This window comes from Osmerus mordax, chromosome 23, assembly GCF_038355195.1.
Source record: "Osmerus mordax isolate fOsmMor3 chromosome 23, fOsmMor3.pri, whole genome shotgun sequence".
In the NCBI taxonomy this organism is placed as follows: Eukaryota; Metazoa; Chordata; class Actinopteri; order Osmeriformes; family Osmeridae; genus Osmerus; species Osmerus mordax.
In genome coordinates this window covers 10,915,748-10,941,230 of record NC_090072.1, presented here as the reverse complement: position 1 = coordinate 10,941,230, position 25,483 = coordinate 10,915,748, and the positions used below count along the sequence as shown (strand labels likewise).

Here is a 25,483-nt window from a genome sequence, read left to right as displayed (position 1 = left end):
GATCCTCGACCTGGGCAGCCATTCCGGCGCAGCCAGGCCGCTGCCGCCCGGACCACTTCACGTGGAGGGGGGCCCCTTCCGTATGGCGCGTGGGATGTACCACCCGAGGGTCTCTGCAGCCAGTTCCGCCGCTGCCTGGGTGGACATCTCCACGCGCTTCCCCGCCAGCAGGTTCCTGGAGGTCCAGAGGGCTTCTTTGAAGCATGTCAGGGTGAGCCAGAGATGGCGGAATTGTCCAGATGTCATGGTCCTCTGGCTCACCCCGTAGAGCACCAGCTGTGCGTTTAGGACCTCCCCTGCCGGCAGGCACGGGGTTATCAGGGGCCCCGCCAGGATCCACAGGTCCCGGGCGGCACTGCACTCCCAGAGCAGGTGCCTCACGGTCTCCTCTCCGCCACAAGTCGGCCGCGGGCACCTGGATGTCGTCGCCAGCCTCCGGGAGTGCATGACGGCTCTGACCGGGAGGATCTCATGGGCCACCATCCAGGAGAGGTCTCGGTGCTTGTTCAGCAGGGCAGGGTGGCTCACGTTCCGCCAGACCGTGGCCGACTCACCCAGGGCGAGTCGGTGCACTCGGGTCACTTCCTCCCGTTCCTGCACAAGAGAGAGAACAGAGCGGTGTTTGGTTAAAACGGTGAGTGGTTCTTTCTCTAAAATGTGTGTCTTTAAAAACGTCTTAATAAAAAGGTAGGCCGGGGGGAGGTTAAAAGACACTGGCGTCCTCAGGTCTTTCGGGATCCACTGCAGGTGCCTGAGGTAGGACCCCATCCAGAATCTGGTCAGGGCCGCGGTCTTGTGGTTTCCGGATGGGGTCGTCGCCAGTGCCAGGTGGAGTGCGGTGTACCGGCTACCAAAGAACACTTTAAAATCCGGGAGTCCCTTCCCTCCGTTTCGTGGGGCTCTCTTCACTACATCTCTTTTCAGGCGCTCCCACTTGGACCCCCAGATGAAATAAAACACCATCCTGTCGAGGACTAAAAGAATGGGTTTGGGGGGGATAAAAACAGAACCGATCAATAAGAACAAGGGTAAAATCACTGCTTTGATGATTAAAACCTTGCCTTCAAATGTCAGTCGTCTGAGTCCCCAGAACGTCAGTCTCTGTCGGGTTTTTGTCAGTAAGCCCTCCCAGTTTCCGCTCCCTCCCCCCTCCCGGTCGAACTGTACCCCGAGGATGCGGAGGTCGGTCTGGGTCGTCGTCATGGGAAGCCTAGTCATGTCTGTCCCACCCCACGGTCCGAAAAGTCTCCCCTCTGTCTTGTCCCTGTTAAGCTTGGCACCCGAAGCGAGGCCAAACCAGTCAGTCCGGTCCAGGGTCCTGTCTACGGATAAAAGGTCAGTGCATAAAATGTTGATGTCGTCCATGTATAAAATGCACTTGGCAGTCAGTCCCCCAGTCCCCGGGATCCCCAACCCACAAATGAGTTGGTCCCTTCTCAAGATCTGCGCCAGCGGCTCTATACAGCAGACATAGAGTAAGGGGGATAAGGGACACCCCTGACGGACGCCGCAGTTAACTTCCACTGCTTTGGATAAGAACCCGTTAACAAGGATTTTGCTGGTAATGTCCCCATACAGCAGTCCCACCCAAGCTAGGAATCTCCCCGGAAAACCCGCTTTTTGCAGTACCTTGAAAAGGTACTGGTGCGAGACCCGATCAAAGGCTTTCTCAAAATCTAAATTTAGGACTACTAGCCGAATGTTTCTGTCTCTCGCAAAACAGATGGTGTCTCTGATCAGTACCAGGCTGTCCGTGATCCTCCTTCCCGGGATGGCGCAGGCTTGATCCGGGTGGATCAAGTCCCCTAAAACACAAGACATACGAGAGGTTAAAATCTTGCTAAAAAGTTTACAGTCAACGTTTAAAAGAGTGATAGGTCGCCAGTTCTTTAGGTCCGCTTTGTCGTTTTTCTTGAATAAAAGGGATACAATGCCCATCCTAAAACTGTCAGGTAGTCGGTCGAGTCGTTCAAAGTCCTTAAAAACAGTCAACAGGTCGTGTCTTAAAATATCCCAAAAGGTCAGATAAAATTCCAGGGGGAGCCCGTCCTCGCCTGGGGATTTCCCTTTTTTAAAACATCTGATGTTTTTGTCCATTTCTAAAAGGGTAAAATCCTGGGATAAAAGCACGGTGTTTACAACTGTTTTGTCTAAAAAGCTTAAAACCTCGTCCATGACGTGATTAAAAACTTCTTTCTTTTCAAACAACTCATCATAAAATTCCTCCACCACCTTCGTAATCTGTTGTGTGTCAGTTTTTAAAATCCCATTTTTATCTTTGATACTCGTTAAAACATTGCTCCTGCTGATTATTTTCTTAAAAAAGTACCTGGTACATTTTTCTCCTTCCTCCAGGTCTCTCTCTTTGCTTCTTAAAATCACTCCTCTGCTCACCTCTTCCGCCATTAAAACCATTTCTTTTTTCACCTCTCTTATTTCATCGTTAAAATCCAGCCCTTCCTGTGTAAGTTTAAAATACCTCTCCAACCTCCTCTGCAGTCCCACCATGCGTCTCTCTGTTTTCTTTCTTTTTTCCCTCCCTTTCCGTTTAAAAAAAGTCTGTGTCCTATGTTTCACCATTTCCCACCACTGTGCTCGTGTTTCGAACATGTCTTGAAGGGTCTGCCAGTCCCTGAACCGCTCCCTGTATGACCTTGTTATCCCTTCGTCCTCCAACAGGGAGCAGTTCAGTTTCCACAGACCCTTCCCTACCGTCACACCCGAGGTTAGTGAAAGGGTGCACGTGAGCATACAGTGGTCCGAAAAGAATACCGGGGTTAATCTAGCATCGGTTGGGGGGGCGTCTCGGGTCAGTACGTAGTCAATGCGAGAGGCTCTGGTACCATCGCCACTGGACCAGGTGAAGCCCTCCTCTCTGGGATGCAGGGATCTAAAACAGTCAACTAATTTGAAATCCCTACAAAGTCCGTGTAATAAAACCGACGATTTGTCTACTTTAAAAAACTCTCCGGCTCCTTTCCTATCCTTCCTTGATAAAACACAGTTAAAATCCCCTCCCACCACTAGGGGATCCCTCCCTAGCAGGTGGGACTGCAGGTCATCTAAAAGGTCGCACCTCTCATTTTTGCTGCTAAAACCATACACATTTATCAGTTTAAAATCCTTCCCTAAAAAATTCAAATTCAGTAAGAGCATACGTCCGTTGTGTAAAACTGTGCTCCCCTTCACCAAGATGTGTGCATTTTTTATTAAAACCGCCACTCCATCGTTCTTGTTGTTATTTTATCCACTCCATACTGAGGGTCCATGGCTCCACTTACTCTCCCACTGTTGATAAAAGGTTTTAAAAGGCAGTCCACATTCTTGGATTAAAACAATATCTGTCTGTACAGTACTTAAAAAGGTTAAAATGGACTGGGCTCTAAAACCTGACTTAATGGATCTTACATTAAGAGTGGTGATTGTGAGTGCCATAAAAAGGATGAAGGGGGTTAAAGGGGACGTGCGCATTACTAAAACCAGGGAAGTGGGTTGGGTCTAAAAAAGGGGTGATCAATAAAACCAATAAAACAATAAAAGCAGAGGGTAATAATCAACAGTTAAAACAAGCACTAAAACCGGACCTACGAAATGTCAACACTCTCTTGCTCACTCTTAGTTTTCTTTTTGTGGGGGAGGCCCGAGCTCTCCTTAGGGGACGATGTGACCAGGTTTACATTTAAAAAAGACTTTTGGTTCGGAGAGCTAGAAGGAAATACCCTGGAAGAGGAATCTGACTCTTCAGAGCTCACTTCGGGCCTCCCCCTCTTCCCGGCGTGATCGATGTCAAAGGACAGATCTTTGTGTCTTTCTACCGCCGGGAGTTGGCCACATGGCATTAAAACCTCGCTTTCGCCACTTTCGGCCGAGTCACGGGAGTCAGAGGAGGAGGAGGCGCTGGCGGCCTCTCCTGGGCTCTCCCCCTCCTCCTCTTCGCGCTCTTCCTGCCTCCCGTGCTCGGCCTCCTGGTTTAAAATGTTTAAAATCGGGACCGTTCTCTGTGCCATTTCCTCCTCCTGCACCTCTTTCTCCGCTCTTTCTCTCTCCTTTTCCGCTCTTTGGCCCTCCGCCACCTTCACCATCATCTCTCTCACCGCCTCCTCCTCCGCCCTTTCCTTCTCCTTCTCCGCTTCCTTTTCCCTCTCTTCTCTGGCTGGTCCCGCCTGCTCCACGGACGCCCTGACCGTCCGGAGCTTGTTAGCGAAGGACTGAGGGCAGTCTCTGAACAGGTGGGAGAGCTCGCCACACAGGTTGCAAGCCCTCCCATTTGGGCACTCCGCGAAGGCGTGCCCCAACTCCCGACATTTCCCGCACACAATTTCCTGGCACGCCTCCGCGAGGTGCCCATGCTTCATACACTTTCTGCACAACTTTGGCTGTCCCTGGTAGTGTACGAAGCCCCTGTTCTCCCCCAACACGATCATTGAGGGTAACTGCCTCAGTCCTTCAAAACCTGTAGAATCTGGAACCTGCTGGATGGGTACTCTCCAAGACCCATTCCAAATGCCGTCCAGATCCCTTACTCTAACTGGAGCCCCTTTAACTGTGCAGTACCGTCTCAACCAAACACAGATATCTTCAGGGTTCACAGTCTCATTAAACATTCTGACAATCACCACTTTTAGTGTGTTGTCAGTCAGTTTCTCCAAGGCAAAGGAGCAGGTAATTTTCTCTCTGCTGTTCTCATATCTGGTCCAAAATTCTTTCAATGCATTTGCGGAGCTAAAACTGACATCGAAACCCTGCCCAGAGGGCAAGGCTAAGATGCAATTAAGCTCCGCCGGAGAGAACTTCAAAACCTTCTGCAGCAGGTTCCTGGAGAAGTCCAATCTGGACATCTCCAGTTTCTTCCCACCACCATCAAGTTTGAACATGAAACGGACACTGTTGTGCCTCCTCATGCCGGCACGGGCGGCCGACATTCTGGAGGCACAACAACAACAACAACAGTTAGACTAGGGGGTGGGGGTGACACAGCAAGTGGTAACAAGAGGGGGGGGGGGGCACACCAACACAAGAGGAGAGGGGAAGACAAACTGGTTGGGGGGAGGGATGGGGGGAGGGGGGGGTGGGGGGAAGGGGGGGACTTACAAACCAAGTGGGGGGTTACAAACAACAACTGGACAATACAAAAACTACCACCAACACCTAAATAAAATTCTCAAAGGGGGATTAAGGGACTGGCCGGGGAAAATGAAACCAAAACACTTAACAAGACTGAGGACAAAAATAAAACTAAGGTAACAATTAAACTAACCACAAGATGGAGACAAACACACTGACAGTACACGGAAAAACACTGACACCAATCGACAGGACACTCCCGCCACCAATCAGAGATTGGTGGCTAGGCTACACCAACAACACTAAAACCACAGACTATGAACAATTTACACTTAACAACACTATAGGCCCCTAAGAGGGGGGGGGGGGGGGGGGGGGGGGGGTAGGAAAAAAAAAACTACTCAACACTTACTACACTTAAGACACACGATAAAACGGCCACAAGATGGAGACTCAACTGACAACGGAAAAACACTGACAACACTCAACTGGACACACCTGCCACCAATCAAGCAATTGGTGGCTAGGCTACACCAAACACCACAATACCACAAAAACTAAACAAACTAACAACAAAGACAACTATGTAGGCCTTAAAAAAAAGGGGGGGGACGGACACAAGAGGAAACAACTGACAACAATAGCAACAACAGGCTAAATACAAGTAACAGAATACAGCACAAAAATACACAAAACAAGCACAAAAACAAGGCCCACAGCGGGACCGGAAAAGTACTGGCCTTGGAGGCACTCACCTGGCCCAGCACTGGGCTGGGCCAGTGGAAGAATGGAAAATTCCGGTAAGTGACTCCTCCTCCAGCACTGGCTCCGGCACCCGACTGCAGACCTGTGAACAAAACAGAGACAAAATCTGGGTCAGTGAAAAATGCAAAACAACACAAAAAACAGCTCAAATGATAGGATAACCAACTGAAAAGGGTAACGCCCACCGGCCAGTCGATCGCTCTCTGCACCTATTAACTCAAAGATCTGAGCCAAAAGGCCGAGAAGCGATGACCGCATTATCGGACGCCCCTGGCGCGCGGACCCTCCGTGCACCACCTGGGCCGCTCGGTCACCACACCGAGAACGGCCGAAACCACGGAAGCGGAGAGCCGAGGCCAAAAGCCGCAGGACAAGCAGGGACGGAAGCGGAGAGCCGAGGCCAAAAGCCGCAGGACAAGCAGGGACGGAAGCGGAGAGCCGAGGCCAAAAGCCGCAGGACAAGCAGGGACGGAAGCGGAGAGCCGAGGCCAAAAGCCGCAGGACAAGCAGGGACGGAAGCGGAGAGCCGAGGCCAAAAGCCGCAGGACAAGCAGGGACGGAAGCGGAGAGCCGAGGCCAAAAGCCGCAGGACAAGCAGGGACGGAAGCGGAGAGCCGAGGCCAAAAGCCGCAGGACAAGCAGGGACGGAAGCGGAGAGCCGAGGCCAAAAGCCGCAGGACAAGCAGGGACGGAAGCGGAGAGCCGAGGAAAAGGCAACAGAATTGAAACAGCTACAGAAGAAGCAAAGACAAAACCTGCCTTACCCGCAGGCACGCACCTAACCCCAAAGCCAACCTCACCCTGCTTTTGTCACACGTCCATCAGGCTCTGCCCTCCCTCGGGCAAAGCCTCCCAAAAATACCACGTTTCACTCGTCGGCGCTCCCCTCCACGGAAGTCTTTAGTAAAAGGCGAAAGGCTTGTGCGTGCTGAAGGGGAACCAGAGCGTCGATTTGAAACGACCCAAACGGCCTACCCCCAACCCCTCCGTTGGCCCTGACTCACCCGTCCGCGGGGGCGAACCGGGGAGAACCGGGGAGAACCGGGGCGAACCGCATCCTTCTCGGGAAAAAAAAGGCGCGGAAACGCCACGGGCCGCAGAGGGGCTCGGCCCGCCCGCTTGGCTTTTCCTTACGGCACTTTATCCATTTCATTGATCGCTTATTCTCCATTAAGATCCCTACACGTTTATCGTATGCGCCTTCCAGCCAATCGACTCTGTGTTGGTGTCGACTGACACGGCGATAAAAAACTCTTTCCGATTGCCTTCCAGTTTTTCACCTCGGCCCCGCTGAATGTCAGCCAGCTCTCTCTCTCTCTCTCTCACTCACTCACTCACTCACTCACTCACTCACTCAGTCACTCAGTCACTCCCTTTTTTTTTTTTTTTTTTATTTTTTTTTTTTTTATATCTAAAAGGGCGGGAAAACGCCACCGGCCGACAGGGCTCCGCCCACACCCCCTTTTCACCCCGTTTTTTTGGTAGGGATCGCTTGTTCCGCTTTGTTGGGGGGCCCCCCCCTTTTGAGGGTTTTTTGACCCTCACCCCAAAAACCCTAGCCCTAACCTAAACCCCTCTCCCCCAAACCTCACTCATTCAGACATTCCCTCCTTCCCTCCCTCCTTCCTTCCTTCCTTCCTTCCTTCCTTCCCTCCCTCCCTCCCTCCCTCCCTCCCTCCCTCACTAGCTTTTCTCTTTGACACGCTTAGAAAGATTGCACCCTTCCCGGAGACGCTGCAATACCGGGGCGATGCGCGGAGCGGACGGAGCGAGCCCCTGTTCCGACTCCCTGTTGCAAAAATCCGTTTAATATGTTGTCCTCGCATGGAGGACATATCAGATATTAAACTGATAAGAACAGATTTTTTTAGTTTTAAAAGTTTTATTCACAACAGACACAACACAAGAAAGGCGTGGGGCCTAAACCCCACTCACCCAACCGACACTGTCCGCACAAACCCCAATCCCCATATACACCCTCATAGACACCACAATAAACCCTCGCCCTTCCCAAAAACCCCCACACCCCCAGCCCCTTACACACACAAGTGAAATCCTTAAATAAAACAAATAATAGGAATAACAGGAAACAATAAACGCACCCCAACCACCCGTAGTGGCAATACACAAAATCTGAGGCTTCACACAGGGGCAGGGTACACAGGGACACAATCAGGACCTCACTGGGCCAAAGGCCACGCTCAGGGCCAATCCCAGCAAAACACAAAAAACACAGCCAGGGTGACCCTCCCACACAAAAACCAACACCACCCAAAAAAACCCCGCCCCTCACAGGAGGCCAAGACCCCCCTTCCACCTCTCTCTGGCCGCGTGCATCCCCCACCTCCTCACATCCACCCCCACCCTCACCCGTAGACTATCCTCCACCCTCTTAACACACCCCTCCACCCCCCAGTCCACCCCTCTCTGCACCCACTCCTTCCTCGCCTGCCACAACACCCGTTTAAAAAGGCTGATGATCAGCCACAGGAGGAAGCGATTACGCCTCCCCCCTGACCACCCCACACCCCTCTCCACCCTCACCCATGTGAGCCTAAACCCCGTGACCACCCTGCCCAGCAAAAACCCCGCCCTCGCCCACACTACCCCCGCAAAAGGACAGTCCCACATGACGTGTCTTATGGACTCGTCACCGCTACAGGTGGCCCGCGGGCACACCGAGGTCCGTGCCAGGCCGTGCCGGTGCATGATCTCCCGCACCGGCAGGCCCTTGTGAAGGCACAGCCAATTCAGGTCTTTGAGACCGTTGTCAAGACCGGGCAGTTGTACTGACGACCAGACCGCGGCGGGTATCCCCACCACGGCCGGCGCACAGACTCCCTGCACCAACTCGGCATACAGGGCCCTCTGACTCAGGCCCAGTACCGGGTCCCTGGCCGCAGGGTGCAGCTTCATCCACTTGGCCGCTTGGCCAAAGTGCCACGGCAGCTGCTCCGCCCGGGGGCCCAGGTTGGACCACTCTATCAAGTGCCTCGCCTGATACGAAAAGAAAAAACGTAGGAAGTGCCCAGAAGGGTGCAGCACCGGACTGGACAACTCTCCCAAAAGAAAACAAACGAACACGCAGTCAAGTTTCAGCGGGAAGTGTGGCACGTCCCTCCCCCCCTGACTCACGGGGGCCAGCATGCGGACCCTCGACACGATCTCGTATCTCCCCCCCCAGAGGAAGCGAAACACGAGCCGCGTCAAGGGCCGCCGCATGCCGGCCGGCATGGGATACACGTAAGCCAGGAAGAGGAGAGTCGGCAACACCTCCATCCTCAGGACCAGTACTTTCCCCACGAATGTCAAAGTCCTGGCCTTCCACAGGGACAACTTCCGCTCGACCGCGGTTAGGCGCCTGGTCCAGTTGGCCGTGGCGCACTGGGCCGCCTGAAAATGCACCCCCAAGATCCGCAGGGGCCCTGCACAATGAGCCAGCCCCCCTGGTACATCCGTCCTTCCCCTCCAGCGCCCAAAGAACTTCACCGACGACTTGGTGAGGTTAAGCACCGCACCAGAGGCCTTCGTGAAATCTTGGAAGGTCTCCAAGGCTCGGATCAGGCTAGCGTCGCTCCCCAGCAGCAGAGTGGTGTCGTCTGCGTACTGAGTCATCTTGACCCGTAGGCCCCCGCTACCTGGTACCAGTATCCCATCAACACCGGGGTCGGCCCGAATGGCCGCCGCCAGGGGCTCCATATAAAGGATGAACAGCAGGGGTGAGAGCGGGCACCCTTGCCTAACCCCTGAGACCAAGTCAAACCTCTGTCCCAAGTGCCCATTGATAGAAACCGTGCACCCCACGGCCGAGTACAGAGTACTCAGCCACCCGATGAACACGTGCCCTATCCCTAGCCTCTCTAACACCTTAAACAAAAAACCTCTGTGGACCCTATCGAACGCCTTTGCCTGGTCGAGGCCGGCTACCATCAGAGGCAGCCCGCGGTCCCCGGCCCAGGCTATGACGTCCCGGAGCAGCTGGAGATTCCAGCGCACGGACCGGCCCCCTACGCCACAGGTCTGGTCCTCGTGCACGACGCCCGGGAGTGCTGTGCGCAGCCGGTCCGCCAAGACCTTGGCCAACAGTTTGTAGTCCACGCACAGCATGGTCAATGGCCGCCAGTTCCCCAGGTCGGTGCCGTCCCCTCCCTTCGACAGGAGGGACAGCACCCCGTCGGCCATCGACCCTCCCAGGGTCGCCGTGCCGAGGACCTCGGTGAGGACCTCGAGGACCGCCGGCCCGATCACATCCCAAAACTTGAGATAGAACTCGGCCGGCAGCCCATCGAGGCCCGGCACCTTCCGCCGGCCCATGCGCCTCAGTGCTCCCTCCAGCTCCCCAAGGGACAACGGCGCCTCCATGGCCGCCGCCACCTCTGGAGGCGCCCGCCGGGTCAACGCTCTAAGGAAGACCTCGCCATAACCCTCATCTACCTCCCTGGCACTAAACAAAACGCGGTAATAGTCGGTGGCGGCCTCCACCATACGGGCAGGCTCCGCTGCTACGTGGCCCTGGAGGTCCCTCACCCCCGCGAACACTGACCTCCTCTTCGCCGCTTTGACCGAGGCGAAGAAAGAGGCCGAGCACGTCTCATTCTCTTCCAAGAAATCCTGACGCGCCCTCAAGAGGTAGGCGCGAGCACGACGCTCATGGATGACCCTCAAACGGACCTTGAGAGCGGCACACCGCTGCAAGTCGGGGGACACTCCCAGGTTTCCCAAGGAATGCTCCAGCTCAAGTTGGTGCTGCAGCCGTGCGATCTCCGCCCTCAAAGCCTTCGCCTGCCTCCTGCAGTGCCCCTGGATAAAGTCCCTCAGTCGGGCCTTAACAGTCTCCCACCACTCGACCATCCCCGCGTAGAAGGGCTTAAGGCCCACGAGGCCCTGATAGAAGTGGGCCACGGAGTCGCAGAACTCCCGCTCCTCCAAGACCCCCAGGTTGAGGCGCCAGTACCCCCGGCCAAAGACCGGCACCCGGGCCCGCACCGTCAAGAGGACCCCATCATGGTCCGAGAAGAATACAGGGAGCACCCGGCCCGACACCGGTCCCAAAGACCGAGGCAAGAAAACGTAGTCTAAACGCTTCTGGACCCCACGGGAATTACGCCACGTGGGCCCGTCCAAATGAGGGGTAGTGCGCCTCCCCCCATCCACCAAACTATGCCCGCTAAACAAAACCCTCCACGCTGCGACACTCACCTCACCCGTGCCCCCTAACTCAACATTGAAATCCCCCCCTACCACCAACACCCTGTTTGTTGCACAGTGAGGGGCCACACACTCCACCAACTCCCCCCTTGCCACCCTCCCCTGTGGCCCATACACGCAAATCACCCGCATTTTCATTTCCCCCACACAAATATCAGCCCCCATGGCCCTCCCCTGTGATATCATAAAAGACCCCTCCACCCGAACCCCACCGCCCCCAAACAAAATCCCCACCCCTGATGAGTGCACCCCCCCCACACTCCATACAGACCCCCCCCTTCCCCACTCCCGCGTAAACCCCACCACATCACCCCTGTCCCTTAAGTGCACCTCCTGTACAAAACACACAGTGAAATTCAAACCCCCCAAAAACGAAAAAACAGCCGCCCTCTTCACCCTGTCCCTCAATCCCCGCAAATTAAAAGTACAAACAGTGAAAGACATGATACATACATAAAAGAAAAAAAAACCCCAAGACCCCAACCTATCACCCATACAAATCCTCCCCCACCCCACTCCCACTCCCCTCCCCCTCCTCCGTCTCCATCCTTTCCCCCCAGGAGGCCGGCACCGGGTTTGGCTCCCCCTCCTCCTCCCCGCCCTCTATAAAACCCCCACCTAACTCCACCGGGGTGTCGGGCATCGAACTGGGCAGAGTCCGCCCTTGCCCCCTCTCCCCGCTTCGTCTACCCTCCCTCCCCTTCCCCCTCTTACTCCCCGCCCCCCCTGCCACAAACCGCTCACCCTCAGCGAGCGCACTCGCCTTTCGGCGGGGGTTCCTCGACCCCCCCACCTCCCCCCCATCCACTCTGTCCAGGACCAGCTGCAGCTGCCCGAGCCCCGCCGGGCCCGACCCGCCGCCTCCAGCCCTCACCATACCATCCACCTCGCCACCCGACCCTAGCCTCGATTCCCCAGAATCTAGGGTCACCTCCGCCTGCGCCGTCAACTCCTCCAACACCCGCGTCAGCTGCCGCAACCCGTCCATGGTGAGGTCTTCCTCCGGAGAGGACGCGGTGACCTCTTCGTCCGCCGCCTCCCCCCTCTCCTCCGCCGTCTCTGGAGTGACCAGGGCGTCGGGGGCTACGTCCGGAACCTCCGGGGCCTCCTCTGGGGCGACAGGGGCCCCGCCCGGGGCACCAGGGGCGACGCCTGGGGTGACAGGGGCACCAGCCTCCCTTGCTGCGGCTCCCGCATAACTCCTCTCCCGGGCAGGGCACGACCTCATTAGGTGCCCCGCCGCACCACAGCGGTGGCAGGTCTTTGGCACGTGGCAGTTCCGTGCCACGTGCCCCTCCTCACCACACACCCCGCAGCGGGGCCCCCCACATGTCACCTCCGTGTGCCCCACCCGGCGACACCTCCTGCAGCAAGGGGGCTGGCGAGCATAGAACAAATAGCCCCTGTCACTCCCGATGGAAAAATAGGCCGGGGGGTGCTGTAGCCCGTCCATCCCCGCTCCGTCCTCACCCAGCAGCATCTGGTACTGGCGCCGCCCCGTCCAGTACCCCAACGAGTCCAGGACGTACCGGGCCCCTGACTTCACGTCCCCATAGCGGCTGAGAAACGCGGCCACCGCCTGCTCCGACACGTTCCCATTATATAAATGGACCGTCACCACCCTAAAATTCTGGCGGTCAAGGTCCACCACCTCATACGACCCAAGGGGCGCCACCGCCCTCTGGGCCCTCACCAAGCCCAGGACGGACGCCGCAATAGCCGCCGTCTTCAGGGTCACATCGAACCCCCTCTCCTGGACGTTGTCCTGTAGACACAGGACCTCCGCCGGCGTCAGTTTTAAAATGGCGATCACCACCTGCCGGGTGAACACCTCTCTCGACAGCCGCGGCACATCCGGGTCCCTCCATGAAAACCGGAGGGAGTTCTTCATACCCGTCCGCGGCCGTCCCATCGGCCTCCCGCCACCAGAGGCGCCACCACCGCCGCCAGCCGGCCCTCCACCACCGCCAAGCGCTCCGCCTCCCGACGCTCCTCCGCCCGGCGCTCCGCCTCCTGGCGCTCCTCCGCCAGGCGCTCCGCCACCTCCCGGTGCTCCGCCGCCAGCCAGCACTCCTCCGCCGCCAAGCGCTCCGCCGCCAGCCTGCACTCCTCCGCCGCCAAGCGCTCCGCCGCCAAGCGCTCCGCCGCCAAGCGCCCCGCCGCCAAGCGCTCCGCCGTCTCCCGACGCTCCTCCGCCAGGCGCTCCGCCGCCTCCCAGACCTTTGTCGCCGCCCGGACCTCCGGCCGCATTGGGGACTCCGCCTCCGTCCCCGGCTCCACCAGATCTGCCAGCCTCCGGCCCCGGAGCATGGGACACACCGTCCCCCCTGGCCTGCAGTCCGCCGGTCAGGGTCCTCCGCAGGATCCCCGCCGCGACCCCAGCCGCTCCCTCCGTGGTCGGGGCAAACCCTCCCACGGCACTCGGCCCAGCGACCATCCCCCCTAAGCACGGTACCGGTGCCCCATACATCGCTCGACTCCCGGTACCCGCCAACCCTCCCCGCCCCAGACTCACCGCCGCAGTTCACGTCCGCCTCCAGAATGCCGACTCCAGGTCCACCGCCTCCCGCAATACCGCCGGTTGCCACTGTCGCCTCAATGGCGCTCGATCGCTTGATAAGGCCGCGATGCAGCTTTTGATCTTAGCCAAAAGGCCGAGAAGCGATGACCGCATTATCGGACGCCCCCGGCGCGCGGACCCTCCGTGCACCACCTGGGCCGCTCGGTCACCACACCGAGAACGGCCGAAACCACCAAAAGCCAAAACCAAAGCCGAGGCCAAAAGCCGCAGGACAAGCAGGGACGGAAGCGGAAAGCCCAGGCCAAAAGCCGCAGGACAAGCAGGGACGGAAGCGGAAAGCCCAGGCCAAAAGCCGCAGGACAAGCAGGGACGGAAGCGGAAAGCCCAGGCCAAAAGCCGCAGGACAAGCAGGGACGGAAGCGGAAAGCCCAGGCCAAAAGCCGCAGGACAAGCAGGGACGGAAGCGGAAAGCCCAGGCCAAAAGCCGCAGGACAAGCAGGGACGGAAGCGGAAAGCCCAGGCCAAAAGCCGCAGGACAAGCAGGGACGGAAGCGGAAAGCCCAGGCCAAAAGGCAACAGAATTGAAACAGCTACAGAAGAAGCAAAGACAAAACCTGCCTTACCCGCAGGCACGCACCTAACCCCAAAGCCAACCTCACCCTGCTTTTGTCACACGTCCATCAGGCTCTGCCCTCCCTCGGGCAAAGCCTCCCAAAAATACCACGTTCCACTCGTCGGCGCTCCCCTCCACGGAAGTCTTTAGTAAAAGGCGAAAGGCTTGTGCGTGCTGAAGGGGAACCAGAGCGTCGATTTGAAACGACCCAAACGGCCTACCCCCAACCCCTCCGTTGGCCCTGACTCACCCGTCCGCGGGGGCGAACCGGGGAGAACCGGGGCGAACCGCATCCTTCTCGGGAAAAAAAAGGCGCGGAAACGCCACGGGCCGCAGAGGGGCTCGGCCCGCCCGCTTGGCTTTTCTTTCCTTACCGCACTTTCTCCATTTCATTGATGGCTTTTTCTCCATTAAGATCCGTACGTGTTTATCGTATGCGCCTTCCAGCCAGTCCACTCCGTGTTGGTGTCGACTGACACGGCGATAAAAAACTCATTCCGATTGCCTTCCAGTTTTTCACCTCGGCCCCGCTGAATGTCAGCCAGCTCTCTCTCTCTCTCTCTCTCTCTCTCTCTCTCTCTCTCTCTCTCTCTCTCTCTCTCTCTCTCTCTGTCACTCACTCACTCAGTCACTCACTCAGTCACTCACTCACTCAGTCACTCACTTTTTTTTTTTTTTTTTTTTTTTTTTTTTTATATCTAAAAGGGCGGGAAAACGCCACCGGCCGACAGGGCTCCGCCCACACCCCCTTTTCACCCCGTTTTTTTGGTAGGGATCGCTTGTTCCGCTTTGTTGGGGGGCCCCCCCCTTTTGAGGGTTTTTTGACCCTCACCCCAAAAACCCTAGCCCTAACCTAAACCCCTCTCCCCCAAACCTCACTCATTCAGACATTCCCTCCTTCCCTCCCTCCTTCCTTCCTTCCTTCCTTCCCTCCCTCCCTCCCTCCCTCCCTCCCTCCCTCCCTCCCTCACTAGCTTTTCTCTTTGACACGCTTAGAAAGATTGCACCCTTCCCGGAGACGCTGCAATACCGGGGCGATGCGCGGAGCGGACGGAGCGAGCCCCTGTTCCGACTCCCTGTTGCAAAAATCCGTTTAATATGTTGTCCTCGCATGGAGGACATATCAGATATTAAACTGATAAGAACAGATACTACACTTGATCTTAGCCAAAAGGCCGAGAAGCGATGACCGCATTATCGGACGCCCCCGGCGCGCGGACCCTCCGTGCACCACCTGGGCCGCTCGGTCACCACACCGAGAACGGCCGAAACCACCAAAAGCCAAAACCAAAGCCGAGGCCAAAAGCCGCAGGACAAGCAGGGACGGAAGCGGAAAGCCCAGGCCAAAAGCCGCAGGACAAGCAGGGACGGAAGCGGAAAGCCCAGGCCAAAAGCCGCAGGACAAGCAGGGACGGAAGCGGAAAGCCCAGGCCAAAAGCCGCAGGACAAGCAGGGACGGAAGCGGAAAGCCCAGGCCAAAAGCCGCAGGACAAGCAGGGACGGAAGCGGAAAGCCCAGGCCAAAAGGCAACAGAATTGAAACAGCTACAGAAGAAGCAAAGACAAAACCTGCCTTACCCGCAGGCACGCACCTAACCCCAAAGCCAACCTCACCCTGCTTTTGTCACACGTCCATCAGGCTCTGCCCTCCCTCGGGCAAAGCCTCCCAAAAATACCACGTTCCACTCGTCGGCGCTCCCCTCCACGGAAGTCTTTAGTAAAAGGCGAAAGGCTTGTGCGTGCTGAAGGGGAACCAGAGCGTCGATTTGAAACGACCCAAACGGCCTACCCCCAACCCCTCCGTTGGCCCTGACTCACCCGTCCGCGGGGGCGAACCGGGGAGAACCGGGGCGAACCGCATCCTTCTCGGGAAAAAAAAGGCGCGGAAACGCCACGGGCCGCAGAGGGGCTCGGCCCGCCCGCTTGGCTTTTCTTTCCTTACCGCACTTTCTCCATTTCATTGATGGCTTTTTCTCCATTAAGATCCGTACGTGTTTATCGTATGCGCCTTCCAGCCAGTCCACTCCGTGTTGGTGTCGACTGACACGGCGATAAAAAACTCATTCCGATTGCCTTCCAGTTTTTCACCTCGGCCCCGCTGAATGTCAGCCAGCTCTCTCTCTCTCTCTCTCTCTCTCTCTCTCTCTCTCTCTCTCTCTCTCTCTCTGTCACTCACTCACTCAGTCACTCACTCAGTCACTCACTCACTCAGTCACTCACTTTTTTTTTTTTTTTTTTTTTTTTTTTTTTTATATCTAAAAGGGCGGGAAAACGCCACCGGCCGACAGGGCTCCGCCCACACCCCCTTTTCACCCCGTTTTTTTGGTAGGGATCGCTTGTTCCGCTTTGTTGGGGGGCCCCCCCCTTTTGAGGGTTTTTTGACCCTCACCCCAAAAACCCTAGCCCTAACCTAAACCCCTCTCCCCCAAACCTCACTCATTCAGACATTCCCTCCTTCCCTCCCTCCTTCCTTCCTTCCTTCCCTCCCTCCCTCCCTCCCTCCCTCCCTCCCTCCCTCCCTCCCTCACTAGCTTTTCTCTTTGACACGCTTAGAAAGATTGCACCCTTCCCGGAGACGCTGCAATACCGGGGCGATGCGCGGAGCGGACGGAGCGAGCCCCTGTTCCGACTCCCTGTTGCAAAAATCCGTTTAATATGTTGTCCTCGCATGGAGGACATATCAGATATTAAACTGATAAGAACAGATACTACACTTGATCTTAGCCAAAAGGCCGAGAAGCGATGACCGCATTATCGGACGCCCCCGGCGCGCGGACCCTCCGTGCACCACCTGGGCCGCTCGGTCACCACACCGAGAACGGCCGAAACCACCAAAAGCCAAAACCAAAGCCGAGGCCAAAAGCCGCAGGACAAGCAGGGACGGAAGCGGAAAGCCCAGGCCAAAAGCCGCAGGACAAGCAGGGACGGAAGCGGAAAGCCCAGGCCAAAAGCCGCAGGACAAGCAGGGACGGAAGCGGAAAGCCCAGGCCAAAAGCCGCAGGACAAGCAGGGACGGAAGCGGAAAGCCCAGGCCAAAAGCCGCAGGACAAGCAGGGACGGAAGCGGAAAGCCCAGGCCAAAAGCCGCAGGACAAGCAGGGACGGAAGCGGAAAGCCCAGGCCAAAAGCCGCAGGACAAGCAGGGACGGAAGCGGAAAGCCCAGGCCAAAAGCCGCAGGACAAGCAGGGACGGAAGCGGAAAGCCCAGGCCAAAAGGCAACAGAATTGAAACAGCTACAGAAGAAGCAAAGACAAAACCTGCCTTACCCGCAGGCACGCACCTAACCCCAAAGCCAACCTCACCCTGCTTTTGTCACACGTCCATCAGGCTCTGCCCTCCCTCGGGCAAAGCCTCCCAAAAATACCACGTTCCACTCGTCGGCGCTCCCCTCCACGGAAGTCTTTAGTAAAAGGCGAAAGGCTTGTGCGTGCTGAAGGGGAACCAGAGCGTCGATTTGAAACGACCCAAACGGCCTACCCCCAACCCCTCCGTTGGCCCTGACTCACCCGTCCGCGGGGGCGAACCGGGGAGAACCGGGGCGAACCGCATCCTTCTCGGGAAAAAAAAGGCGCGGAAACGCCACGGGCCGCAGAGGGGCTCGGCCCGCCCGCTTGGCTTTTCTTTCCTTACCGCACTTTCTCCATTTCATTGATGGCTTTTTCTCCATTAAGATCCGTACGTGTTTATCGTATGCGCCTTCCAGCCAGTCCACTCCGTGTTGGTGTCGACTGACACGGCGATAAAAAACTCATTCCGATTGCCTTCCAGTTTTTCACCTCGGCCCCGCTGAATGTCAGCCAGCTCTCTCTCTCTCTCTCTCTCTCTCTCTCTCTCTCTCTCTCTCTCTCTCTCTCTCTCTCTCTCTGTCACTCACTCACTCAGTCACTCACTCAGTCACTCACTCACTCAGTCACTCACTTTTTTTTTTTTTTTTTTTTTTTTTTTTTTTATATCTAAAAGGGCGGGAAAACGCCACCGGCCGACAGGGCTCCGCCCACACCCCCTTTTCACCCCGTTTTTTTGGTAGGGATCGCTTGTTCCGCTTTGTTGGGGGGCCCCCCCCTTTTGAGGGTTTTTTGACCCTCACCCCAAAAACCCTAGCCCTAACCTAAACCCCTCTCCCCCAAACCTCACTCATTCAGACATTCCCTCCTTCCCTCCCTCCTTCCTTCCTTCCTTCCTTCCCTCCCTCCCTCCCTCCCTCCCTCCCTCCCTCCCTCCCTCCCTCACTAGCTTTTCTCTTTGACACGCTTAGAAAGATTGCACCCTTCCCGGAGACGCTGCAATACCGGGGCGATGCGCGGAGCGGACGGAGCGAGCCCCTGTTCCGACTCCCTGTTGCAAAAATCCGTTTAATATGTTGTCCTCGCATGGAGGACATATCAGATATTAAACTGATAAGAACAGATACTACACTTGATCTTAGCCAAAAGGCCGAGAAGCGATGACCGCATTATCGGACGCCCCCGGCGCGCGGACCCTCCGTGCACCACCTGGGCCGCTCGGTCACCACACCGAGAACGGCCGAAACCACCAAAAGCCAAAACCAAAGCCGAGGCCAAAAGCCGCAGGACAAGCAGGGACGGAAGCGGAAAGCCCAGGCCAAAAGCCGCAGGACAAGCAGGGACGGAAGCGGAAAGCCCAGGCCAAAAGCCGCAGGACAAGCAGGGACGGAAGCGGAAAGCCCAGGCCAAAAGCCGCAGGACAAGCAGGGACGGAAGCGGAAAGCCCAGGCCAAAAGCCGCAGGACAAGCAGGGACGGAAGCGGAAAGCCCAGGCCAAAAGCCGCAGGACAAGCAGGGACGGAAGCGGAAAGCCCAGGCCAAAAGGCAACAGAATTGAAACAGCTACAGAAGAAGCAAAGACAAAACCTGCCTTACCCGCAGGCACGCACCTAACCCCAAAGCCAACCTCACCCTGCTTTTGTCACACGTCCATCAGGCTCTGCCCTCCCTCGGGCAAAGCCTCCCAAAAATACCACGTTCCACTCGTCGGCGCTCCCCTCCACGGAAGTCTTTAGTAAAAGGCGAAAGGCTTGTGCGTGCTGAAGGGGAACCAGAGCGTCGATTTGAAACGACCCAAACGGCCTACCCCCAACCCCTCCGTTGGCCCTGACTCACCCGTCCGCGGGGGCGAACCGGGGAGAACCGGGGCGAACCGCATCCTTCTCGGGAAAAAAAAAGGCGCGGAAACGCCACGGGCCGCAGAGGGGCTCGGCCCGCCCGCTTGGCTTTTCTTTCCTTACCGCACTTTCTCCATTTCATTGATGGCTTTTTCTCCATTAAGATCCGTACGTGTTTATCGTATGCGCCTTCCAGCCAGTCCACTCCGTGTTGGTGTCGACTGACACGGCGATAAAAAACTCATTCCGATTGCCTTCCAGTTTTTCACCTCGGCCCCGCTGAATGTCAGCCAGCTCTCTCTCTCTCTCTCTCTCTCTCTCTCTCTCTCTCTCTCTCTCTCTCTCTCTCTGTCACTCACTCACTCAGTCACTCACTCAGTCACTCACTCACTCAGTCACTCACTTTTTTTTTTTTTTTTTTTTTTTTTTTTTTTATATCTAAAAGGGCGGGAAAACGCCACCGGCCGACAGGGCTCCGCCCACACCCCCTTTTCACCCCGTTTTTTTGGTAGGGATCGCTTGTTCCGCTTTGTTGGGGGGCCCCCCCCTTTTGAGGGTTTTTTGACCCTCACCCCAAAAACCCTAGCCCTAACCTAAACCCCTCTCCCCCAAACCTCACTCATTCAGACATTCCCTCCTTCCCTCCCTCCTTCCTTCCTTCCTTCCTCCCTCCCTCCCTCCCTCCCTCCCTCCCTCCCTCCCTCCCTCACTAGCTTTTCTCTTTGACACGCTTAGAAAGATTGCACCCTTCCCGGAGACGCTGCAATACCGGGGCGATGCGCGGAGCGGACGGAGCGAGCCCCTGTTCCGACTCCCTGTTGCAAAAATCCGTTTAATATGTTGTCCTCGCATGGAGGACATATCAGATATTAAACTGATAAGAACAGATACTACACTTGATCTTAGCCAAAAGGCCGAGAAGCGATGACCGCATTATCGGACGCCCCCGGCGCGCGGACCCTCCGTGCACCACCTGGGCCGCTCGGTCACCACACCGAGAACGGCCGAAACCACCAAAAGCCAAAACCAAAGCCGAGGCCAAAAGCCGCAGGACAAGCAGGGACGGAAGCGGAAAGCCCAGGCCAAAAGCCGCAGGACAAGCAGGGACGGAAGCGGAAAGCCCAGGCCAAAAGCCGCAGGACAAGCAGGGACGGAAGCGGAAAGCCCAGGCCAAAAGCCGCAGGACAAGCAGGGACGGAAGCGGAAAGCCCAGGCCAAAAGCCGCAGGACAAGCAGGGACGGAAGCGGAAAGCCCAGGCCAAAAGCCGCAGGACAAGCAGGGACGGAAGCGGAAAGCCCAGGCCAAAAGCCGCAGGACAAGCAGGGACGGAAGCGGAAAGCCCAGGCCAAAAGCCGCAGGACAAGCAGGGACGGAAGCGGAAAGCCCAGGCCAAAAGGCAACAGAATTGAAACAGCTACAGAAGAAGCAAAGACAAAACCTGCCTTACCCGCAGGCACGCACCTAACCCCAAAGCCAACCTCACCCTGCTTTTGTCACACGTCCATCAGGCTCTGCCCTCCCTCGGGCAAAGCCTCCCAAAAATACCACGTTCCACTCGTCGGCGCTCCCCTCCACGGAAGTCTTTAGTAAAAGGCGAAAGGCTTGTGCGTGCTGAAGGGGAACCAGAGCGTCGATTTGAAACGACCCAAACGGCCTACCCCCAACCCCTCCGTTGGCCCTGACTCACCCGTCCGCGGGGGCGAACCGGGGAGAACCGGGGCGAACCGCATCCTTCTCGGGAAAAAAAAGGCGCGGAAACGCCACGGGCCGCAGAGGGGCTCGGCCCGCCCGCTTGGCTTTTCTTTCCTTACCGCACTTTCTCCATTTCATTGATGGCTTTTTCTCCATTAAGATCCGTACGTGTTTATCGTATGCGCCTTCCAGCCAGTCCACTCCGTGTTGGTGTCGACTGACACGGCGATAAAAAACTCATTCCGATTGCCTTCCAGTTTTTCACCTCGGCCCCGCTGAATGTCAGCCAGCTCTCTCTCTCTCTCTCTCTCTCTCTCTCTCTCTCTCTCTCTCTCTCTCTCTCTCTCTCTCTCTGTCACTCACTCACTCAGTCACTCACTCAGTCACTCACTCACTCAGTCACTCACTTTTTTTTTTTTTTTTTTTTTTTTTTTTTTTATATCTAAAAGGGCGGGAAAACGCCACCGGCCGACAGGGCTCCGCCCACACCCCCTTTTCACCCCGTTTTTTTGGTAGGGATCGCTTGTTCCGCTTTGTTGGGGGGCCCCCCCCTTTTGAGGGTTTTTTGACCCTCACCCCAAAAACCCTAGCCCTAACCTAAACCCCTCTCCCCCAAACCTCACTCATTCAGACATTCCCTCCTTCCCTCCCTCCTTCCTTCCTTCCTTCCCTCCCTCCCTCCCTCCCTCCCTCCCTCCCTCCCTCCCTCACTAGCTTTTCTCTTTGACACGCTTAGAAAGATTGCACCCTTCCCGGAGACGCTGCAATACCGGGGCGATGCGCGGAGCGGACGGAGCGAGCCCCTGTTCCGACTCCCTGTTGCAAAAATCCGTTTAATATGTTGTCCTCGCATGGAGGACATATCAGATATTAAACTGATAAGAACAGATACTACACTTGATCTTAGCCAAAAGGCCGAGAAGCGATGACCGCATTATCGGACGCCCCCGGCGCGCGGACCCTCCGTGCACCACCTGGGCCGCTCGGTCACCACACCGAGAACGGCCGAAACCACCAAAAGCCAAAACCAAAGCCGAGGCCAAAAGCCGCAGGACAAGCAGGGACGGAAGCGGAAAGCCCAGGCCAAAAGCCGCAGGACAAGCAGGGACGGAAGCGGAAAGCCCAGGCCAAAAGCCGCAGGACAAGCAGGGACGGAAGCGGAAAGCCCAGGCCAAAAGCCGCAGGACAAGCAGGGACGGAAGCGGAAAGCCCAGGCCAAAAGCCGCAGGACAAGCAGGGACGGAAGCGGAAAGCCCAGGCCAAAAGCCGCAGGACAAGCAGGGACGGAAGCGGAAAGCCCAGGCCAAAAGGCAACAGAATTGAAACAGCTACAGAAGAAGCAAAGACAAAACCTGCCTTACCCGCAGGCACGCACCTAACCCCAAAGCCAACCTCACCCTGCTTTTGTCACACGTCCATCAGGCTCTGCCCTCCCTCGGGCAAAGCCTCCCAAAAATACCACGTTCCACTCGTCGGCGCTCCCCTCCACGGAAGTCTTTAGTAAAAGGCGAAAGGCTTGTGCGTGCTGAAGGGGAACCAGAGCGTCGATTTGAAACGACCCAAACGGCCTACCCCCAACCCCTCCGTTGGCCCTGACTCACCCGTCCGCGGGGGCGAACCGGGGAGAACCGGGGCGAACCGCATCCTTCTCGGGAAAAAAAAGGCGCGGAAACGCCACGGGCCGCAGAGGGGCTCGGCCCGCCCGCTTGGCTTTTCTTTCCTTACCGCACTTTCTCCATTTCATTGATGGCTTTTTCTCCATTAAGATCCGTACGTGTTTATCGTATGCGCCTTCCAGCCAGTCCACTCCGTGTTGGTGTCGACTGACACGGCGATAAAAAACTCATTCCGATTGCCTTCCAGTTTTTCACCTCGGCCCCGCTGAATGTCAGCCAGCTCTCTCTCTCTCTCTCTCTCTCTCTCTCTCTCTCTCTCTCTCTCTCTCTCTCTCTCTCTCTCTCTGTCACTCACTCACTCAGTCACTCACTCAGTCACTCACTCACTCAGTCACTCACTTTTTTTTTTTTTTTTTTTTTTTTTTTTTTATATCTAAAAGGGCGGGAAAACGCCACCGGCCGACAGGGCTCCGCCCACACCCCCTTTTCACCCCGTTTTTTTGGTAGGGATCGCTTGTTCCGCTTTGTTGGGGGGCCCCCCCCTTTTGAGGGTTTTTTGACCCTCACCCCAAAAACCCTAGCCCTAACCTAAACCCCTCTCCCCCAAACCTCACTCATTCAGACATTCCCTCCTTCCCTCCCTCCTTCCTTCCTTCCTTCCTTCCCTCCCTCCCTCCCTCCCTCCCTCCCTCCCTCCCTCCCTCACTAGCTTTTCTCTTTGACACGCTTAGAAAGATTGCACCCTTCCCGGAGACGCTGCAATACCGGGGCGATGCGCGGAGCGGACGGAGCGAGCCCCTGTTCCGACTCCCTGTTGCAAAAATCCGTTTAATATGTTGTCCTCGCATGGAGGACATATCAGATATTAAACTGATAAGAACAGATACTACACTTGATCTTAGCCAAAAGGCCGAGAAGCGATGACCGCATTATCGGACGCCCCCGGCGCGCGGACCCTCCGTGCACCACCTGGGCCGCTCGGTCACCACACCGAGAACGGCCGAAACCACCAAAAGCCAAAACCAAAGCCGAGGCCAAAAGCCGCAGGACAAGCAGGGACGGAAGCGGAAAGCCCAGGCCAAAAGCCGCAGGACAAGCAGGGACGGAAGCGGAAAGCCCAGGCCAAAAGCCGCAGGACAAGCAGGGACGGAAGCGGAAAGCCCAGGCCAAAAGCCGCAGGACAAGCAGGGACGGAAGCGGAAAGCCCAGGCCAAAAGCCGCAGGACAAGCAGGGACGGAAGCGGAAAGCCCAGGCCAAAAGCCGCAGGACAAGCAGGGACGGAAGCGGAAAGCCCAGGCCAAAAGCCGCAGGACAAGCAGGGACGGAAGCGGAAAGCCCAGGCCAAAAGCCGCAGGACAAGCAGGGACGGAAGCGGAAAGCCCAGGCCAAAAGCCGCAGGACAAGCAGGGACGGAAGCGGAAAGCCCAGGCCAAAAGGCAACAGAATTGAAACAGCTACAGAAGAAGCAAAGACAAAACCTGCCTTACCCGCAGGCACGCACCTAACCCCAAAGCCAACCTCACCCTGCTTTTGTCACACGTCCATCAGGCTCTGCCCTCCCTCGGGCAAAGCCTCCCAAAAATACCACGTTCCACTCGTCGGCGCTCCCCTCCACGGAAGTCTTTAGTAAAAGGCGAAAGGCTTGTGCGTGCTGAAGGGGAACCAGAGCGTCGATTTGAAACGACCCAAACGGCCTACCCCCAACCCCTCCGTTGGCCCTGACTCACCCGTCCGCGGGGGCGAACCGGGGAGAACCGGGGCGAACCGCATCCTTCTCGGGAAAAAAAAGGCGCGGAAACGCCACGGGCCGCAGAGGGGCTCGGCCCGCCCGCTTGGCTTTTCTTTCCTTACCGCACTTTCTCCATTTCATTGATGGCTTTTTCTCCATTAAGATCCGTACGTGTTTATCGTATGCGCCTTCCAGCCAGTCCACTCCGTGTTGGTGTCGACTGACACGGCGATAAAAAACTCATTCCGATTGCCTTCCAGTTTTTCACCTCGGCCCCGCTGAATGTCAGCCAGCTCTCTCTCTCTCTCTCTCTCTCTCTCTCTCTCTCTCTCTCTCTCTCTCTCTCTGTCACTCACTCACTCAGTCACTCACTCAGTCACTCACTCACTCAGTCACTCACTTTTTTTTTTTTTTTTTTTTTTTTTTTTTTTATATCTAAAAGGGCGGGAAAACGCCACCGGCCGACAGGGCTCCGCCCACACCCCCTTTTCACCCCGTTTTTTTGGTAGGGATCGCTTGTTCCGCTTTGTTGGGGGGCCCCCCCCTTTTGAGGGTTTTTTGACCCTCACCCCAAAAACCCTAGCCCTAACCTAAACCCCTCTCCCCCAAACCTCACTCATTCAGACATTCCCTCCTTCCCTCCCTCCTTCCTTCCTTCCTTCCTTCCCTCCCTCCCTCCCTCCCTCCCTCCCTCCCTCCCTCCCTCCCTCCCTCACTAGCTTTTCTCTTTGACACGCTTAGAAAGATTGCACCCTTCCCGGAGACGCTGCAATACCGGGGCGATGCGCGGAGCGGACGGAGCGAGCCCCTGTTCCGACTCCCTGTTGCAAAAATCCGTTTAATATGTTGTCCTCGCATGGAGGACATATCAGATATTAAACTGATAAGAACAGATACTACACTTGATCTTAGCCAAAAGGCCGAGAAGCGATGACCGCATTATCGGACGCCCCCGGCGCGCGGACCCTCCGTGCACCACCTGGGCCGCTCGGTCACCACACCGAGAACGGCCGAAACCACCAAAAGCCAAAACCAAAGCCGAGGCCAAAAGCCGCAGGACAAGCAGGGACGGAAGCGGAAAGCCCAGGCCAAAAGCCGCAGGACAAGCAGGGACGGAAGCGGAAAGCCCAGGCCAAAAGCCGCAGGACAAGC

The 25,483-nt window shown here is 56.8% G+C and overlaps 15 non-coding genes and 1 pseudogene across 15 annotated transcripts; all 16 read right to left on the bottom strand.

Moving 5' to 3' along the window:
* Positions 1-6,659: 6,659 nt before the first annotated feature.
* Positions 6,660-6,777, bottom strand: LOC136932377 (U5 spliceosomal RNA). Its single transcript, XR_010874669.1, has one exon. It is a non-coding gene; the product is annotated as a U5 spliceosomal RNA (small nuclear RNA).
* Positions 6,778-7,538: 761 nt separating this feature from the next.
* LOC136932218 (U2 spliceosomal RNA) lies at positions 7,539-7,713 on the bottom strand (annotated as a pseudogene).
* Positions 7,714-14,247: 6,534 nt separating this feature from the next.
* Positions 14,248-14,365, bottom strand: LOC136932424 (U5 spliceosomal RNA). The gene has a single exon (XR_010874714.1). It is a non-coding gene; the product is annotated as a U5 spliceosomal RNA (small nuclear RNA).
* Positions 14,366-15,167: 802 nt separating this feature from the next.
* LOC136932186 (U2 spliceosomal RNA) lies at positions 15,168-15,358 on the bottom strand. The gene has a single exon (XR_010874530.1). It is a non-coding gene; the product is annotated as a U2 spliceosomal RNA (small nuclear RNA).
* A 456-nt stretch (positions 15,359-15,814) lies between these two features.
* LOC136932423 (U5 spliceosomal RNA) lies at positions 15,815-15,932 on the bottom strand. The gene has a single exon (XR_010874713.1). It is a non-coding gene; the product is annotated as a U5 spliceosomal RNA (small nuclear RNA).
* Positions 15,933-16,723: 791 nt separating this feature from the next.
* LOC136932185 (U2 spliceosomal RNA) lies at positions 16,724-16,914 on the bottom strand. Its single transcript, XR_010874529.1, has one exon. It is a non-coding gene; the product is annotated as a U2 spliceosomal RNA (small nuclear RNA).
* Positions 16,915-17,502: 588 nt separating this feature from the next.
* On the bottom strand, positions 17,503-17,620 carry LOC136932422 (U5 spliceosomal RNA). The gene has a single exon (XR_010874712.1). It is a non-coding gene; the product is annotated as a U5 spliceosomal RNA (small nuclear RNA).
* An 805-nt stretch (positions 17,621-18,425) lies between these two features.
* Positions 18,426-18,616, bottom strand: LOC136932184 (U2 spliceosomal RNA). Its single transcript, XR_010874528.1, has one exon. It is a non-coding gene; the product is annotated as a U2 spliceosomal RNA (small nuclear RNA).
* Positions 18,617-19,116: 500 nt separating this feature from the next.
* On the bottom strand, positions 19,117-19,234 carry LOC136932421 (U5 spliceosomal RNA). Its single transcript, XR_010874711.1, has one exon. It is a non-coding gene; the product is annotated as a U5 spliceosomal RNA (small nuclear RNA).
* A 793-nt stretch (positions 19,235-20,027) lies between these two features.
* LOC136932183 (U2 spliceosomal RNA) lies at positions 20,028-20,218 on the bottom strand. Its single transcript, XR_010874527.1, has one exon. It is a non-coding gene; the product is annotated as a U2 spliceosomal RNA (small nuclear RNA).
* Positions 20,219-20,806: 588 nt separating this feature from the next.
* LOC136932420 (U5 spliceosomal RNA) lies at positions 20,807-20,924 on the bottom strand. The gene has a single exon (XR_010874710.1). It is a non-coding gene; the product is annotated as a U5 spliceosomal RNA (small nuclear RNA).
* A 797-nt stretch (positions 20,925-21,721) lies between these two features.
* LOC136932182 (U2 spliceosomal RNA) lies at positions 21,722-21,912 on the bottom strand. Its single transcript, XR_010874526.1, has one exon. It is a non-coding gene; the product is annotated as a U2 spliceosomal RNA (small nuclear RNA).
* A 500-nt stretch (positions 21,913-22,412) lies between these two features.
* Positions 22,413-22,530, bottom strand: LOC136932418 (U5 spliceosomal RNA). Its single transcript, XR_010874709.1, has one exon. It is a non-coding gene; the product is annotated as a U5 spliceosomal RNA (small nuclear RNA).
* Positions 22,531-23,332: 802 nt separating this feature from the next.
* LOC136932180 (U2 spliceosomal RNA) lies at positions 23,333-23,523 on the bottom strand. The gene has a single exon (XR_010874524.1). It is a non-coding gene; the product is annotated as a U2 spliceosomal RNA (small nuclear RNA).
* Positions 23,524-24,155: 632 nt separating this feature from the next.
* LOC136932416 (U5 spliceosomal RNA) lies at positions 24,156-24,273 on the bottom strand. The gene has a single exon (XR_010874707.1). It is a non-coding gene; the product is annotated as a U5 spliceosomal RNA (small nuclear RNA).
* A 799-nt stretch (positions 24,274-25,072) lies between these two features.
* On the bottom strand, positions 25,073-25,263 carry LOC136932178 (U2 spliceosomal RNA). Its single transcript, XR_010874523.1, has one exon. It is a non-coding gene; the product is annotated as a U2 spliceosomal RNA (small nuclear RNA).
* Between the last annotated feature and the right edge of the window lie 220 nt (positions 25,264-25,483).